Consider the following 19596-nt stretch of genomic DNA (forward strand, 5'->3'; position numbering starts at 1 on the left):
TGGCCACCGATGATTTAACGTTTATATTAAAATTGTCACGTTCCTGACCTTATTTTTCCTTTGTTTAACTTTGTTTAGTTGGTCAGGACGTGCGCTGGGTGGGTAGTCTCTGTTTTGTGTTTCTATGTTGGGGTTAATGTGTTGCCTGGTTCTCAATTAGAGGCAGGTGTTTGACGTTTCCTCTGATTGAGAACCATATTAAGGTAGGGTGTTCTCACTGTTTGTTGGTGGGTGGTTGTCTCCTGTGTCTGTATGTTCGTACCACACGGGACTGTATCGTTTGTTTGTAGTCTATACCTGTTCGTGCGTTCTTCGTTATATGTAAGTTCTCAAGTCCAGGTCTGTCTACATCGTTTATTTGTTTTGTATTTCTCTAGTGTTATTCGTGTTTCGTCGTTTTCATTTAATAAATTATGTCTACCTTCAACGCTGCGCTTTGGTCCAATCCCTACTCCTCCTCTTCAGACGAAGAGGAGGAGAACGACCGTTACAAAAATTAACAAACCATTTCATGCATTAGTGCTTTGAATTTGTCCTCTGGTGTGGCATCGTTATTCATGTAAATATAAATGTTCAATGATTCTCAAATAGACAAGAAAATGAATTGTACTCATTATTAGTTTCTTCTGTCTTTAAATCAGTCATGATTTTCTGGAATTTCAATAAAAAACAAATTATTTTCTTGTACAATGACAATAACCAAGTGCCTCCCCATTACATTTTGAGTAAGATTGACCGTAATTTTGCCAAACCTTGAGAAAAAGTTATTCATTTACTTGTGTCTTATGATGATGTTACCTGCCACATGCTTAACAATTATTTTCACATTTTGTCCAAGACAACACCTTTTTTCCCTTTCATTTATCAGCATCACCCGTAGGACATTATGTCACACTGTTGGACAATACACAACAGGCAGTCAAATTTGACTATTAAAACATATTCATGACAATTTCCGAAGTTTCTAACCACTGTACAATTCAACTTCTAAATATTAGCAATGGATCCTCGTTAAATAATTCTAGTGTGTTCACTCCAATTACAGGGCCTCTAGAGTCCTATTTTGTTATTTTTGTGTACTTCCCCAAGTCGGCAGCGGGTAATTTTGCACCTGCTGCCTTAATCCTTGGGTATAATAGCCATGGCTCAGGCTCACTCTCCGGAATCAAACCCTGATTCCTCATTACCCGTGGTCACCATAGTGTGCACAGAAGAACCAATGGGAAGTTTATAGATCAGATATTATCATGAAACGTCACTGCAACAAAGGGCACGCTATCAGCTCAAGGTTATCTAGTGTCACAAAAAGTGTCCGGGGTGCCCGAGAGGACCCCACATGGGTTTTGGGTTTGATAAATGCACAAATCCTCGAAAATCAACGTTCGTTGGCATGTACAGATGTAGGATCTTAATTTGATCACCCTGTTGCAGGAGAACTTTCCTGCAATGCAGGACATTCAAAACATGTAGTGTAGGTTTGATAAGGCTTCTTAAGTTTGTAGTTTCCACATGATTCGGTTTATACGAGAAATGTATCAACCCCTACAAGAACGTCTATTAATTATAATCCACAGAGTAATCCGCATTTCCTGTTCCAGTAGGATTATTTTCCTGCTGAAGCAAACTGGCTCAAATTAAGATCCTACATCTGTATTAGCTCTAGAATTGTCACAGTTATCCAAGTAACGTTGGAGTGATCAAGAATCCATAACTGATGAGCTATTAGCAGTTTCATTGTACCTGAACTCCCTGGGGCCCGAAGCAAAATTCTGCCGAGGGGCCCTCCTACCTGACCCGTGAGCCATGTAAACCATTTACCATTGCCACATAGTCACACCTGAAATCCCAGTGCTCCCACTACAATCCTCCCTCCTTTAAAACAGTTTGCTCCATCGGCCTAAGAATAACTAGACCTATACAGAACAGAATGAGGTATAAACAAACAATATTTATTGAATAGAGTATTTTCTATAGAATCTTAAGATAAGTGAATATAAACATTAACATAAATAAGAAATTGTAGAAAATATAAAATGTAGAAAATAATAAAATATAATTAGTCCAGTCCTCACAATATCCTCACAATATTATGCAATTAGATTAGTCTATACAATGTAAACATAAGCCTATAGGCTATGGCTGCAGCTATATGTCTTAAAATAGTAAAATAAAACCTATACAGCTGTGTGATTAACTTTGGTTCCCTCTACAGCCTGGGCATTTTCAGCATCAGCATGGACACCGGTCTATCTGGACTGTCTGGAGGAAATTGAGAAACTATGTCACATAGTTAGTTAAGCAGTCATTTACACAAATGCACTTCTGTCATACATTTGTAAATGTTGCTAAGTATGTTAACATTTGAATGTTTGAATTAAAATCTTACCATCAAAATATTCCTCTTCTGCACTTTCTCGAGGCAAAATCATCAATGATGTCATCATAGGACATGTGTTTCCCCACGTCATGATTTATGCTCATGATGGCCAGACCACTCAAACATTCCTGTGACATGGAAGACCTCAGGTGGCTTTTGATTAGCTTACATTTTGAAAATATCCTCTCTGCCAATGCTACTGTTACTGGTAGGGTGACCGCAATTCTTAGGGCTATCCACAGGTTAGGATAGAGTTCCTCCAGGTTTTTCTCACAGAGAAAGGAAAGCAGCTCAAAGGCAGTCATCTTATCTGATGGCAGATCAGGTCAATTCTGAATCTCATGTGCCAGATCCATTCCACTGATGTCACAGTCATCTCTGAAGGTTAGAGTGTTTTCAACTTCCATGTAGTGAGCCTTTAACTGAGTTTTTGGAAAACGTGGTCACATAAAAAGCTGAGGGTGCTTTTACTGAACTTCTGTCACCAAATATGAATCTGCACAGTTCTTCCAGTAAATGTGTTTTTGTCAAATGTTCAGTGTAAATTGTTAAAAGTAGTCTTATGTGAAACATCTGAGTCTCAGCGCAATTACAGTGCATTCGGAAAGTACTTAGACCCATTCAATTTTTCAAAATGTTATTACGTTGTGGACTTATTCTAAATGAATTAAATAAAAAATAAATAAAATTATGTTTTTGCTTTGTCATTATGGGGTATTGTGTGTAGATTGATGAGGATAAAAAAACAATTTAATCCATTTTAGAATAAGGCTGTAACGTAACAAAATGTGGATAAAGTGAAAGGGTCTGAATACTTTCCGAATGTACTGTACATTACCATGGAATTGCCCATGATGACTTTGTGTGAGAGTAGGCCTAAATATTTAATTGATATTTGAAAGAAGTAATAGTGTTTTGGGGTTGTTGTTTTTTTCATAGAATAATCTTACTCCTTTGCTGAGCTGTGGTGGAAGTATTCCTCAAAATCAGTTTTTTCACGATTATTTTAATCAGAAATCAGCTCAATTCCCAGTCTCCTAAACTAACATGATCCGCCCACCTGCCTACCACTTCTCTTGAGACAAAGATGGTTACTCTTGGTCTTGTTCAGTGGATCTTCTTTGATCTGCCAGTAAAACTGGAAGTAGACACAGGCTGGGTTTGGTGGCTATCTCTCAAGTCAGCTGGCCTGTCTGTCTATCGCTGGGAGATTTATAATGTAATTATCTCGCACGCTAGGAGACAGTCACAATTGGATATCTCCTTTTAGCAGCACCTGGCTGATGAGGAACACTTCTCATTCAATAGGGTCTTCAATAGCGTATGCTGTCCAGTCCCTTGATTTAGACAGGGCTTTTTTATTCCCACACGAAGGACCATCTTTATCACCTACTCACAGCCGGCTCCTGTGACTTTGTTTTCTGATGTCATATCCCTTACTCTGCTTTTTAAGTGTTTTATTATGTGTATTAGAGTATTAACAGAATGATGTATCAGGATGAACAGCTGGGATATCATTTTGTAGGAATATATGTCACAAATAGAATATAATAGAATACTTATATATACTCTATATAGAATATAATACTTTATTTCCTCTACTTTGAAGAGCAGGTGTTCCTAATGTTTTGTACCCTCAGTGTATATAGAATATAATACTTTCATTAGTGTTTGCGCTGTACATCCTCAGGTCCTCTCTCCTGGCTTGATGGCTCTGATGTCAGCTACTCTAACTGGGTGAACGACCCTGATCCAGGGGCTGGCTGTGGTCACATGCTGAGGAGCTCAGGGTTTCAGTGGGAGGCAACAAGCAACTGTAGCCAGGAGCTGCACTTCATCTGCCAATTTGGTTTGTATTTGATGCGTGTGTGTGTGCACGCTTGCGTGCATGCATATGTGTGTGCATGTATGCAGAATAACAAGGTAGCGAGGAATATACTGTATGCTCTTGCTATTCCCTTTCACTCTGTAATTGTTAAACCTTATTTACTTATTTGTCTCCGAATCTGGGAGCTCCATTGCTTGTGCTGACCACAATGCCACACTACAGTGTGGTTCTGGTCAGGGGATAGAGATTGATGACAGCTTCTATGGTCGTAAGACGGTTCACTACTGCCGGACGAGTCCCGCTTCTTCAGCCACCTCCACACAGGAGGAGTGTACCTGGATAGATGTTGTAGATTCAGTGACAGGTATGGTGTGAAGTCTAATGTTTTGAAAACTGTTGAAATATTGTGCAAGGTGTATTTTGTCCATCACTCAGGATATTGATATATGTTTTGGTTTGACTATTGATTCAAGAATAGTCTTGTTCTTACATTGTAAGAACATTAAAGGTCCAATGCAGCCATTTTTATCTCAAAATCCAAAAAATTTTGGTTAACAATTAAGTACCTTATTGTGATTGTTTTCAATTCAAATGGTCAAAAAGTAACAAAAATAGATTATTAGCATAGAGCCATTTCTAAAGCAAGAATTTTGCAAGGACTATCTGGGAGTTGCCTGAGTGGGGAGAGGAAAACTGAAAACTAGCTATTATTGGCAGAGAGGTTTGGATTTAACTATATTTCTTATCGGTCTATTAACTAATTTATCGCCTGGTGATGTTGCCAGGCAGGCCAACACTCCAACCCACCAAAACAGGCTGAAATTTTACGCAGTCTTTTCAAACAGCTCTTTCACTAAAAGGGCATTATCATAATTTCACAGTATTATTCCAGCCTAATAGAGTAGAAATATATATATAAAACACAGGAAATCACGTTTTTGACTGCAATGGGTCAAAGTAATTGCCTGCTGTGCAGTATTTGATAATTGCACTTTTAGGACATGCTGCTTAAAGTAAAAAGCAGAAAGGTAAATATTGTAAAGCAAACACAGATTCAATAAAGGGCCCAGCAATTCAATAGAGGCAGCAATTCAACTTAGTTCCACTTCAGCAAGAAGCTATCACAAAACATATTTAAACATTGAGCTTGTAGAACATGCATGCATTTGCAAAGCAGAGAGCAGAACTGCAAATATTGTAAAACACACACCGCTTCAACAACGGCACCAGATGCACTGAGGCAGCAATAAAACTTCATTGCACAAAGCACCACAAAAGATGTCTTTGTGTCTTAACAAAAACCATAATAGAGGTTCAGATGCTGGTACAATGTCAAGACTGAAAGCAAAGCCACAAAATATACAAGTTTTAAATGGTTGTAATACCGTAAATGAAATCTAAAAGTACTACACTAAATACGGACCTTAGGTTTAAGCCATTGCTTAAGCTAGTGCTTCATGTATGAATGGCAAATAGTTTAGGCATTGTGATAATCTGAAGCACGCTTCCAGAAAAATGGAACGGAAATGGCGCCACACCAAACTGGAAGACTTCCGACTAGATTGGAAAGACAGTACCGTGCAGTGTCGAAGAGCCCTCACTGCTGCTCGATTATCCTATTTTTCCAACTTAATTGAGGAAAATAAGAACAATCCGAAATGTCTTTTTGATACTGTCGCAAAGCTAACAAAAAAGCAGCATTCCCCAAGAGAGGATAGCTTTCACTTCAGCAGTAATAAATTCATGAATTTCTTTGAGGAAAAGATCATGATCATTAGAAAGCAAATTACGGACTCCTCTTTAAATCTGCGTATTCCTCCAAAGCTCAGTTGTCCTGAGTCTGCACAACTCTGCCAGGGCCTAGGACCAAGGGAGACACTCAATTGTTTTAGTACTGTATCTCTTGACACAATGATGAAAATAATCATGGCCTCTAAACCTTCAAGCTGCATACTGGACCCTATTCCAACTAAACTACTGAAAGAGCTGCTTCCTGTGCTTGGCCCTCCTATGTTGAACATAATAAACGGCTCTCTATCCACCGGATGTGTACCAAACTCACTAAAAGTGGCAGTAATAAAGCCTCTCTTGAAAAAGCCAAACCTTGACCCAGAAAATATAAAAAACTATCGGCCTATGTCGAATCTCCCATTCCTCTCAAAAAAAATAAAAAAAGCTGTTGCACAGCAACTCACTGCCTTCCCGAAGACAAACAATGTATACGAAATGCTTCAGTCTGGTTTTAGACTCCATCATAGCACTGAGACTGCACTTGTGAAGGTGGTAAATTACCTTTTAATGGCGTCAGACCGAGGCTCTGCATCTGTCCTCGTGCCCCTAGACCTTAGTGCTGCTTTTGATACCATCGATCACCACATTCTTTTGGAGAGATTTGAAACCCAAATTGGTCTACACGGACAAGTTCTGGCCTGGTTTAGATGTTATCTGTCGGAAAGATATCAGTTTGTCTCTGTGGATGGTTTGTCCTCTGACAAATCAACTGTAAATTTCGGTGTTCCTCAAGGTTCCGTTTTAGGACCACTATTGTTTTCACTATATATTTTACCTCTCAGTGATGTCATTCGGAAACATAATGTTAACTTTCACTACTATGTGGATGACACACAGCTGTACATTTCGATGAAACATGGTGAAGCCCCAAAATTGCCCTCGCTGGAAGCCTGTGTTTCAGACATAAGGAAGTGGATGGCTGCAAATGTTTTACTTTTAAACTCGGACAAAACAGAGATGCTTGTTCTAGGTCCCAAGAAACAAAGAGATCTTCTGTTGAATCTGACAATTAATCTTGATGTTTGTACAGTCGTCTCAAATAAAACTGTGAAGGACCTTGGCGTTACTCTGGACCCTGATCTCTCTTTTGACGAACATATCAAGACTGTTTCAAGGACAGCATTTTTCCAACTACGTAACATTGCAAAAATCTGAAACTTTCTGTCCAGAAATGATGCAGAAAAATGAATCCATGCTTTTGTCACTTCTAGGTTATTTTATTTTATTTTATTTTATTTCACCTTTATTTAACCAGGTAGGCTAGTTGAGAACAAGTTCTCATTTGCAACTGCGACCTGGCCAAGATAAAGCATAGCAGTGTGAACAGACAACACAGAGTTACACATGGAGTAAACAATAAACAAGTCAATAACATGGTAGAAAAAAAAGAGAATCTATATACAATGTGTGCAAAAGGCATGAGGTAGGCAATAAATCGAATAATTACAATTTAGCAGATTAACACTGGAGTGATAAATCATCAGATGATCATGTGCAAGAAGAGATACTGGTGTGCAAAAGAGCAGAAAAGTAAATAAATAAAAGCAGTATGGGGGGTGAGGTAGGTAAATTGGGTGGGTAGTTTACAGATGGACTATGTACAGCTGCAGCGATCGGTTAGCTGCTCGGATAGCAGATTTTTAAAGTTGTTGAGGGAGATAAAAGTCTCCAACTTCAGAGATTTTTGCTAGACTACTGAAATGCTCTACTTTCTGGCTACCTGGATAAAACACTAAATAAACTTCAGTTAGTGCTAACCACGGCTGCTAGAATCTTGACTAGAACCAAAAAATTGGATCATATTACTCCAGTGCTAGCCTCTCTACACTGGCTTCCTGTTAAGGCAAGGGCTGATTTCAACGTTTTACTGCTAACCTACAAAGCATTACATGGGCTTGCTCCTACCTATCTTTCCGATTTGGTCCTGCCGTACATACCTACACGTACGCTACGGTCACAAGACACAGGCCTCCTAACTGTCCCTAGAATTTCAAAGCAAACAGCTGGAGGCAGGGCTTTCTCCTATAGAGCTAAATTTTTATGGAATGGTCTGCCTATCCATGTGAGTGACTCAAACTCGGTCTCAACCTTTATGTCTTTATTGAAGACTCATCTCTTCAGTAGGTCCTATGATTGAGTGTAGTCTGGCCCAGGAGTGTGAAGGTGAACGGAAAGGCACTGGAGCAGCGAACCGCCCTTGCTGTCTCTGCCTGGCCGGTTCCCCTCTCTCCACTGGGATTTTCTGCCTTTAACCCTATTACAGGGGCTGAGTCACTGGCTTACTGGTGCTCTTCCATGCCGTCCCTAGGAGGCGTGCGTCACTTGAGTGGGTTGAGTCACTGACGTGATCTTCCTGTCTGGGTTGACACCCCCCCCTTGGGTTGTGCCGTGGCGGAGATCTTTGTGGGCTATAGTCGGCCTTGTCTCAGGATGGTAAGTTGGTGGTTGAAGATATCCCTCTACTGGTGAGGGGGCTGTGCTTTGGCAAAGTGGGTGGGGTTATATCCTGCCTTTTTGGCCCTGTCCGGGTGTATCGTCAGATGGGGCCACAGTGTCTCCCGACCTCTCCTGTCTCAGCCTCCAGCATTTATGCTGCAGTAGTTTATGTGTCGGGGGGCTAGGGTCAGTCTGTTATATCTGGAGTATTTCTCCTGTCTTATCTGGTGTCATGTGTGAATTTAAGTATGCTCTCTCTAATTCTCTTTCTTTCTTTCTCTCTCTCGGAGGACCTGAGCCCTAGGACCATGCCTCAGGACTACCTGTCCTGATGTCTCCTTGCTGTCCCCAATCCACCTGGCCGTGCTGGTGCTCCAGTTTCAACTGCTCTGCCTGCAGCTATTGAACCCTGACGTGTTCACCGGACGTGCTACCTGTCCCAGACCTGCTGTTTTCAACTCTCTAGAGACAATAGGAGAGGTAGAGATACTCTGAATGATCGGCTATGAAAAGCCAACTGACATTTACTCCTGAGCTGCTGACCTGTTGCACCCTTGACAACCACTGTGATTACTATTATTTGACCCTGCTGGTCATCTATGAACATTTGAACATCTTGGCCATGTTCTGTTATAATCTCCACCCGGCACAGCCAGAAGAGGACTGGCCACCCCTCATAGCCTGGTTCCTCTCTAGGTTTCTTCCTAGGCTCTGGCCTTTCTAGGGAGTTTTTCCTAGCCACCGTGCTTCTACACCTGCATTGCTTGCTGTTCGGGGTTTTAGGCTGGGTTTCTGTACAGCACTTTGAGATATCAGCTGATGTAAGAAGGGCTTTATAAATACATTTGATTTGATAATACTCCTTCCTCTGAACAGTGTGCACACGATTAATATTTTCAGAGCACTTGATTAAGTCTATTATAATGATAATGTGGATGATGATCTTAATGATGATTTTGATGACAATTATGATGGAAAACTCTCCTCTTCTATTTCTTCACCTCTCATATCTCTATTTCATGTACATTATTTCCAGGAGACTGCCATGGGCTGCAGGCGTGCCAGGCCACGGCAGATGTGGCCTCCTTTGGTGAACCTTGCCCATTTTGTTTGTTAAGAGAGGTTTGCATTATCAAACGAAGAAGCTAATTGGCTGATTTGAATCTAATTCTAAGTTACAGTAATCTATGTCCCAGAAGATCTATTGTATGATACAAGCTAACCTTTATTCTTCTAGTTGTTCTAATTGTAACCCAGTGAACATTAACAACAATGTAAGGCTAAAATTGGAGTGTACCACCACAACGAGTTGCCCAACAGTAGTTTGGCATGTTGAGGACACAAGAACTTTGACATTAAGTCTGAGACTCCTCTATTGTGCACACAGGCATATTTATGAATAGGGGTTTCAGTGCATGAATAGATAGAACTTATGTTGTCTAATTTAAGATTAGATATACTTTATTAGTCCAGACGGAACTGTCTTCTGCTATTAACCAACCCCACTGACATGCACACAAACAAACAGGTGTTTGAACACACATACACCCATTTATTTGTAATTTGTCACATAAGCATAATAAGTAACCGAAATGTATGCATTTGAAATTCGATTGTATAAAAGCTGTAGTCATTCTGTACAACGACAGTGTCTATGAAGGCAACATATTTAATTTTGAGATAATTTCTTCTAGGGAGACCTCAAACACTGCAACAAAAAAGCAAAGACCACTGCTACACAGAATAAATGGTGGCAATGAATACATGGTGACAATCTGAAAAATGCACAGTCCAGATCTCTGAATCTTTATGTGATAGCGTATGGTAGGTATTCACTGATTTTAGAGTATGTGTTGTTATATGTGCTTTAGTAACAGATAATAGTAGGATGAGCATCACTTATGTTGAACTTGACATCAGAATGTCAAATTAGCCATTGTAATGTGAGCCAATGTGTTATATTTTAGGTAGTGTATCACTTGATCATGGATATTTAGAGTAAATATTGTACATCCAGACCAACATTTACAGAATTAACTAATTTATATTAATGTAACCTGTTCAACTTTTTGTTGTAGGTAAGACGACATCTGGCGTTGTCAAGTACACCATTCAGATACCAGGTGTTGCAACACCTGCACCTGTTGCCACTAACATACTGCCTGCTACTACCTTACCGGCTGCTACCACCATCCTACCGGCTGTTACTACTCGTCCAGCTGCTACTACTGTCAGGTTTTGGCCAAGACTGTTCGGGTTTTTGGTCACTAGATGTCCCCATTGCACCTTTTTTGTACCTTTTGTTTTTCTTGCTCCAATTATTGTTTGCACCTGTAGGTCATTCCCTTGTTAGTATTTAATCCCTGTGTGTTCCTTAGTTCCTTGCTCTGTGTTTGTAAGTTAGCACCCAGCCCCAGCCCAAGCCTTGTTTTATTCAGTGTTTTCTCTTGTTGGATTTTCCAGAGGTTCTCTGGTTTAGTTTTGTGTATTATTTGAGTAGTCTTTTGAGGTTTGTTTTTCCCTGCTGTTTTTTACCACTTTGTGGAGTTTCTTTAGTATTTTGGAGGATTTCCATTTTTGTGCCTTTTTGGCTTGATTTTTGGACATTGTGGTTTTAGTTTCTTTGCCTGGAGATTTTGTTCTTTATTAAACCACTATCGCTAGTACTGCTGTGTCTGCCTCATCTTCTGGGTTCTGACGATTATTAGTGACTGTTTCTCGCACCGGGTCCTGACAGAAACACAGAGCCATTATAATGAACCCAGAGGCAGCCAGTACCCAGGATCTTTTTTCCATGCTGTCCCACCACGAGGGGACTGTCCAACGCCACGAAGCTGCTCTGGTTCAGCAAGAGGCCTTAATGGCTAGACATTCTCAACTTCTGTCAGAGATGCTGACTTCCATAAAGCAGATTTCGGATCGACTTTCCCCGGCAACCGCTTCTGCTCCAGTTCATCAGATTCAAGTACCCCTGGCAGTTAACCCCCTGGCTGAACCTCGTCTACCGCCTCCCCAACGGTTCTCAGGGGATCCGAGTGTTTGTAAGGGGTTTTTCACCCAGTGTTCTCTCTCCTTTGAGCTGCAACCATCGTCGTTTCCCACCGACCGGTCCAAGATAGCATATATCATCACCCTGCTGTCGGAAAAAGCCCTAGCCTGGGCTACTGCTGTTTGGGATGCCCAAAGTCCCTGCTGTGCCAGCTACTCTACCTTTGCTGAAGAATTCAAGCGAGTGTTTCAAGGTCCTACCAACGGCCCTGACTCAGCCAAACAGCTCCTGACTCTCCGCCAAGGTCGGCGCAGCGTGACGGACTATGCCATCCAGTTCCGCACTGTGGCAGCAGCAAGTGGCTGGAACGACGAGGCGCTCACAGTGTGTTTTTTGAAGGGTCTTTCTGACACCATCCAAGATGAACTGGCCACTCGGGAACCACCGGACAACCTCGAGTCCCTTATCAAGTTGGCTTCACGCATAGACCAGCGTCTGAGAGAGAGAGAACTCAACCGCAGACCGCTCACCCTAGCTCCTATCGGTTCCAGCTCCGAGTCTCCACCTTTATCCTCGCTGGCTCCACCAGAACCCATGCAGGTTGGACGCATCTCCCAGGCTGAGAGAGACCGCCGGATGAGGGAGCGATGCTGTCTATATTGCGGCAAACCGGGCCATTTCCGCTCCACGTGTCCCGGGCTCCAGGGAAACGCACTCTCCCGTGCAGGCCTGGGAGGACTGTAACGGGAAACATAACCTCCTCCCATCCATCCAACTCCCGCCTGCTCATTCCAGTTACCCTTTCCTGGGACGACCACGAGTTTTCTCTTCAAGCCTTGGTAGACTCTGGAGCCGCAGGTAACTTCATGGATGGAGTCTGGGCGAAGGAGAATGGCGTTCCTTCTGAACCTCTAAGTGACCCCATAAGGGTTACTACGTTGGATAGAAGTCCTTTGGGATCTGGACTTGTCACTCGTGCCACTACCCCCTTGAGACTTTCAGTTTCCCAACACCAGGAAGTGATGAACTTTCATCTGATCTCCTGTTCCGAGTTCCCTCTCGTCCTTGGTTATCCCTGGCTTCACAGCCATAACCTTCACATCGACTGGTCTGTGGGCACTATCAAGCAGTGGGGTCCTACGTGTCAAGCCACTTGTATCTTCCCGAGTTCCCAGAGTTCCCCTTCCGAGTCTCTAGAATCCATCGACCTGTCCCGAGTTCCCGAGTGTTACCATGACCTCAAACTGGTATTTAGCAAACAGAGGGCCACCAAACTACCACCCCATAGATCTTACGATTGCACCATCGACCTGTTGCCGGGGACCTGTCCTCCCAGGGGTCGGATCTTTTCCCTTTCTCCTCCCGAACGAGCTGCTATGGATACCTACATCAAGGACGCTCTGGCAGCAGGCCTCATGCGTCCATCTACCTCGCCGGCGGGAGCAGGGTTTTTCTTTGTGGCCAAGAAAGACGGTGGATTACGACCTTGCATCGACTACCGGGGACTCAATGCCATAACCGTCCGTAACCGCTACCCGCTACCCCTTATGGCCACAGCCTTTGAGCTGCTCCAGGAAGCAGTTGTCTTCACTAAGCTTGACCTGCGGAACGCATACCATCTTGTGCGGATCAAACCCGGGGACGAGTGGAAGACCGCTTTCAACACGCCTACTGGTCACTACGAATATTCGGTGATGCCCTTCGGCCTGACCAACGCTCCGGCTGTGTTCCAAGCGCTCATAAACGATGTGCTTAGGGATATGCTTAACATCTTTGTGTTTGTTTACTTGGATGACATCCTCATCTTTTCGAGCTCCCTTCAAGAACACATTAAGCATGTCAGACAAGTGCTCAAACGCCTCCTAGACAGCCATTTGTACGTTAAGCCGGAAAAGTGTGAATTCCATTCCTCTCGAGTACAATTCCTGGGATTTATAGTGGAACCCGGTCGAGTCCAGATGGACCCCAAGAAGGTAGGGGCGGTAGCGGATTGGCCCACCCCCAAGTCCGTTAAGGAAGTTCAGCGTTTCCTGGGCTTCACCAACTTTTACCGCAAGTTCATCAAGAACTTCAGCTCGGTGGCAGCCCCTCTCTCAGCTGTAACCAAGGGTGGCAACACAAGGTTTCTGTGGGGAAGAGAAGCTGAGACGGCCTTCCAAGGACTCAAGCAGCGCATCCTCTCTGCTCCCATCCTGACACTACCAACGGCGGATGAACCTTTTGTGGTGGAGGTAGACGCATCAGAGGTTGGGGTTGGAGCTGTCCTGTCTCAGAGGGGTGAAGACAAGAAGCTTCATCCTTGCGCCTTCTTCTCTCACCGGCTTACCCCGGCCGAGAGGAATTACGATGTGGGGGATCGTGAACTCCTAGCGGTTAAGATGGCATTGAAGGAATGGAGACACTGGCTCGAGGGGGCTTCTCAACCGTTTCAAGTGCTTACGGACCACAAAAATCTGGAGTATATCCAGCAGGCGAAGCGGTTGAACTCCAGACAAGCTCGATGGTCTCTTTTCTTCAGCCGATTTCAGTTTATCCTCACCTATAGACCCGGGTCGAAGAATCTCAAACCGGACGCCTTGTCACGAATCTACTCTCCTGCCATTCGAGAGGATACTGACATGACTGTCCTTCCGGCCGCTAAGATCGTGGCTCCGATCTCGTGGCAAGTGGAGGATACCGTGAAACAAGCTCAAGCCATCGAACCGGGCCCTGGAGGAGGTCCTGCTAATCGGTTGTTTGTTCCCAAGGCAGCAAGGTCCCAAGTCCTTCTGTGGGGGCACTCCTCTCGCCTCACCTGTCACCCGGGCGTAGGTCGCACCTTGGAGTTCATCCAGCGTAAGTTCTGGTGGCCCACCATAAAAGAAGACGTTGCCACTTTCGTCAAGGCCTGTTCCGTGTGCTGCCAGGGCAAATCTTCTCACCTCCGCCCTCAAGGACTCCTTCACCCTCTATCTATTCCCCACCGACCCTGGTCCCATATCTCGTTGGACTTTATTACTGGCCTTCCTCCGTCCCATGGTAATACTACGATCCTAGTCATCATCGACAGGTTTTCTAAGGCGGCCAGGTTTGTTCCCTTGACCAAATTACCTTCTGCCAAGGAAACAGCTGAGTTGGTGATTAACCATGTGTTCCGAGTCTTTGGGATTCCGCAAGATATGGTTTCCGACAGAGGTCCCCAGTTCGCCTCAAGGTTTTGGAAGGCCTTCTGCCAACTCATAGGGGCCACGGCCAGTTTATCTTCAGGGTACCATCCGGAGTCCAATGGCCAAACTGAGAGGATGAATCAGGAGCTGGAAACCACCCTCAGATGCATGGTTTCCAACAACCCGTCCACATGGTCATCATTCATTGTTTGGGCCGAGTACGCGCACAACACCTTGTGCTCCTCCTCCACTGGTATATCCCCGCATGAGTGTCAGTTTGGCTATGCGCCTCTATTGTTCCCGGACCAGGAGGCAGAAGTCAGAGTGCCTTCAGCCTCGAGGTTCATCAGACGCTGTCGGCTTACGTGGAAGAAGGCACGTCTTAATCTTCTGCGTTCCTCTCAGCAGTACCAACGACAAGCCAACAGACGTCGCCGTCCCGGTCCTACCCTGTACCCCGGCCAGAGAGTATGGCTCTCAACTAAAAATTTACCACTACGGGTGGAGTCTCGCAAGCTGTCCCAGAGGTTCATCGGTCCCTTTAAGATTGCCAGGAGAGTCAATCCCGTTACTTTTCGCCTGCACTTACCCAGATCCCTTAAGATCAATCCAACATTTCACATCTCTTTATTAAAACCTGTTGTTTTTTCTCCCCTTATCCCGGCAGGCAGACCTCCCCCTCCGCCCCGTGTCATCGGTGGCCAGTCGGCTTATACCGTCCACCGGATACTGGATTCCCGCCGGGTGCAGCGGTCCTGGCAGTATCTGGTGGACTGGGAAGGCTACGGTCCCGAGGAGCGCTCCTGGGTTCCTGCCAAGGACATACTGGACCCTGACCTCATTCGTCAGTTCAGGACCCTCCACCCTGAGAAGGCTGGTAGGAACGTCAGGAGCCGTTCCTAGGAGGGGGATTCTGTCAGGTTTTGGCCAAGACTGTTCGGGTTTTTGGTCACTAGATGTCCCCATTGCACCTTTTTTGTACCTTTTGTTTTTCTTGCTCCAATTATTGTTTGCACCTGTAGGTCATTCCCTTGTTAGTATTTAATCCCTGTGTGTTCCTTAGTTCCTTGCTCTGTGTTTGTAAGTTAGCACCCAGCCCCAGCCCAAGCCTTGTTTTATTCAGTGTTTTCTCTTGTTGGATTTTCCAGAGGTTCTCTGGTTTAGTTTTGTGTATTATTTGAGTAGTCTTTTGAGGTTTGTTTTTCCCTGCTGTTTTTTACCACTTTGTGGAGTTTCTTTAGTATTTTGGAGGATTTCCATTTTTGTGCCTTTTTGGCTTGATTTTTGGACATTGTGGTTTTAGTTTCTTTGCCTGGAGATTTTGTTCTTTATTAAACCACTATCGCTAGTACTGCTGTGTCTGCCTCATCTTCTGGGTTCTGACGATTATTAGTGACTGTTTCTCGCACCGGGTCCTGACAACTACCATACCAGTTGCTACCATCCCACTGGTAGCTACTACCTTACCGGCTGCTACCACCATACCGGCAATTACTACTGTATCTGTAACTGTACCTGAAATCACAGCCCCAACTACCATCACCAGCCTCCCTTCCTGTATAATTTCCCCTCAGTCAGACACAGTTCTAGATGCTTTCAATATCACCAGTGCAACAACCTCCTGCTCCACAGGCAAATGCCAATATTGTATCAAAACTGACAAAGGTGAGTTGTCTGAAATCTGTCCACAATGTAGTCTATTTCAAGACACTTTCCCCTATCAAAGATGTTGAATAGTAGGACCGTGAATCAAAAATCAAAAATTCAGTGCCCTGTATTCAGATGAACATCCACTGTATGAAAATACTTGATATAATATTTATTTAAATTTCAGATAAACATTTGCACTGCATTTATGGAAAGGAAGTCAAGTCAATCTTCCTACCTCTCGGGAACAACAGTTACAACTACACTCTGTCTATGGTGGTTACTCTAATAAATTGGCATAGAAAAACCAATGCCACAATCACCACTGTGTCACGATCTTGGAAATGAGCGGACCAAGGCGCAGCATGAATATAGTTCCACATATTTATTTAAGTGAAACTAACAAACAAAAATAACAAAACGTACAAAGACCATGAGGACGTAGTGCCCAAACACACTAACAAACAATCAATATCACACAAAACACAGGTGGGGAAATAGCTACCTAAATATGATCCCCAATCAGAGGAAACGATAAACAGCTGCCTCTAATTGGGAACCACATTAGCACCAACATAGAAATAAATATACTAGATCACCCCCTAGTCACGCCCTGACCTACTACACCATAGAGAACCAAGGGCTCTCTATGGTCAGGGCGTGACACACTGAGGTTTGTCATCAAGTAAAAATCCTATCATTTACTTAATTATTTAATGTATGGAATCTGTCCTGCCTTTCTGCTCCATAGAGCTCACATTTATAATGTAGTATCTGGAGCTCTCATTTGATTGTTGTCCCCCAAGGTGTGGCCATCCAACTCCAGTTCCTCAGTGGAGAAACTGCAGTCTGTGGTTGAGAACACTGTCGCTCAGCTACAGCAGCAGGGGTTGCTCACTGGGGAGACCCTGGGACAGATGTTCAAGTCTGTGTCCGACATTCTGAATAAGGGCTCCAGTGAGGATCAGAAAGGTGTCAGGGAGGAGGTGAGAATGGGGTAATATGCTAAGGTCATAGGGAGCATGGGCTTTGATGCCAGGAATGTCTACACCAGGGATGGGCAACTGGCGAACCGCTTTTGTAGTTCCGTGGATCAATTTCCAAAAATAAAGCCCCAACTATTATATTTTCTGTATAGCCTTTAAAGACTAATAATGAGCAGTTAATAAACTACTTATCAGGGTTGGATCCAGGCATAAGTGACATAAGCGGTCACTTAGTGCCCCTGGCTGCTAAATCAGGGACCAGTCAAGACTGGGACCAGTAAAAACAATTGTCCCAACAGGTGCAAAGCCAAGTCTCGCTTAGGGCCCCCAAAAGACTAGGGCTGGCCCTCGCTACTGGTGTAATGCATTTAGTTAAGAGCCATAAGTAGTTTAACTGCAGAAATGGATTGAATGCAAAAATCAGTTGACTGCATGTGGGGTTATGGATGAGGGTACGCAGACCCGCGAGCCACTGCAGCTCCTCATGATGAGTTCACATTTTTTGTGCCCCCCACCCCATCAAAGTTGCCATCCCTGGTCTAGGGACTCTGTGTATTGTTGAAAGTAAGACATTACACTAAACTAAAAGAGTTACGATAAATTAGTATGAAGTTCAAGACAAAAGGAAGTGTCTCTTTAGATGGATGTTTGTGAGGTATTCTGATTGATGTTGCAGCTGCGATAACAGATGCTGAGCACCATGACTGCAGTGCTGAAGAATGTCCCCAACAGCACTCCTCAGGAAGTGCAGCTGACGGCCAGAGCAGTGGCAGGGATCACCAAGAGGAGGGAAGAGGTCAATTCCGCTGCTCAGGTACACTTGGATATGAGAGCAAGGCAACATAATCTTTTCCAAACATGTATTGCTGAAAGAGAGCAGAGATTTAGTTCCCAATGGTCTATGTTGTGCTGTGGATCTTTTCCAGCTAGAAGCTAGCTCCCTGGTGGCAGACCTCAGCTCTTCCCTCCTCTATATGAATGTCAGTGAGCATGGTGGAGAAGAGATGGTGCAGGCAGCTACACCAATTGTAGAGGCAGCCAGCAAAATCCTGGGAGTCTCTTCAAATGCAAGCACACAGGTGATATATATAGCTTCACTGAGTTCCCTGATGACAGTAATGAACTATGGTTACTTTTCAGGACTACTGCATTTTGTTTGTCTTTCAAGGAGAAAGGTCTCAAAGATTCTCATTAACAGCATGGACAATGTGCAGAGTGCACTGTTAAATGGCTAAAAGGTTGGTCAGGAGCCTGCCATTATCAAGAGCCCTGAGATCAGTGTGTATGCTAACAGGTAAGAGACAGAGCATTGGAGTGGAAACATTACAATAAAAAATGCAAGGCCTGTCACATAAATGTAATTTGAGATATGTCATTTGTATTTAAAATACAATATCTCAAAAACAAAATGCTACTGTTAAGTTGCCTCAATATTGAGTTACAGTATATTATGCACTCTCTTCTCTTAGGATGTCTCCAAATAGCATTCAGATGCAGTCTATAAACATCCCAGATAGCTCCTCTGCAAGCTTTTCCTTCCCTCCCCTGGGTGCTGATGTCCTTTCTCCAGATGAACCAGTGGATGTGCGAGAAAGTGTGGATGTCTGCGAGTGAATGTGTGGAGGTTAGTGAGGGATTTATCACGCAAGTGAATACGGCAGTGAAAGTGTTTTTTTTAATTTTCTGTCAAGCATTGGGGGGTTTTCATTTGGTTAATTGTTCATATAGTAATTGTCTATCAGTCTTTTGTGGACGGTTTTAACCCTCATTCTCTTGTCTCATCATTTCCTTATTTTTACAGATGCTGAGTTTTGAGAAGAACCCTTATTCTTGGAGTGAGGGGGGTAACATCCGTGGTGCCATGGGGTCTGTGTCTCTCACCAGACAGGATGTATCAGCACTCCCCGTGGAGAACCTGTCTGAGGAGACTGAGGTCAGAATGCTGAAAATGTGTACCAATTTTAGTGGGTCTTTTCTCTTGAGAGCCCTTGATGTCCAAGACTTACAGTATATCTTCTAAGATAATGTCCAAGACTTATACTTTAAAGACTATACGATCAAGTAGACAGAATTATGATTACAGTTGTATATATTACAACATCTTCTATGATTCTCAGATCCTCTTGCCGAGACTTGAAGGCGGGCAGGTAAACAGCACAATCCTTGACCTGGGAAACTACAGCACACTGATGATTGACGTCCCTTCACCAGACATAACACTGGTGCTAAATATGTAGCCCTCAGAGGACATTTGTACTGTTGCTGGGGTATAAAGACTACCCAAAGGACAAGCAATATATAGCCAAGACGCAGATTCCTCACCAAGGCAATTCACAAGGTGATCAACCTCCTGAACTGACTTCTTGTAAATGGCAGAGACATAGAACTATTGTGAA

General features: G+C 43.7%; 1 pseudogene; it reads left to right on the forward strand.

Annotated features, from left to right (window-relative positions):
• Window positions 1–2718: 2718 nt before the first annotated feature.
• LOC139562866 (polycystin-1-like protein 2) overlaps window positions 2719–19596 on the forward strand; it is a 30416-nt pseudogene continuing 13538 nt past the window's right edge.

This window comes from Salvelinus alpinus, chromosome 33 (assembly GCF_045679555.1).
Source record: "Salvelinus alpinus chromosome 33, SLU_Salpinus.1, whole genome shotgun sequence".
NCBI lineage: Eukaryota > Metazoa > Chordata > Actinopteri > Salmoniformes > Salmonidae > Salvelinus > Salvelinus alpinus.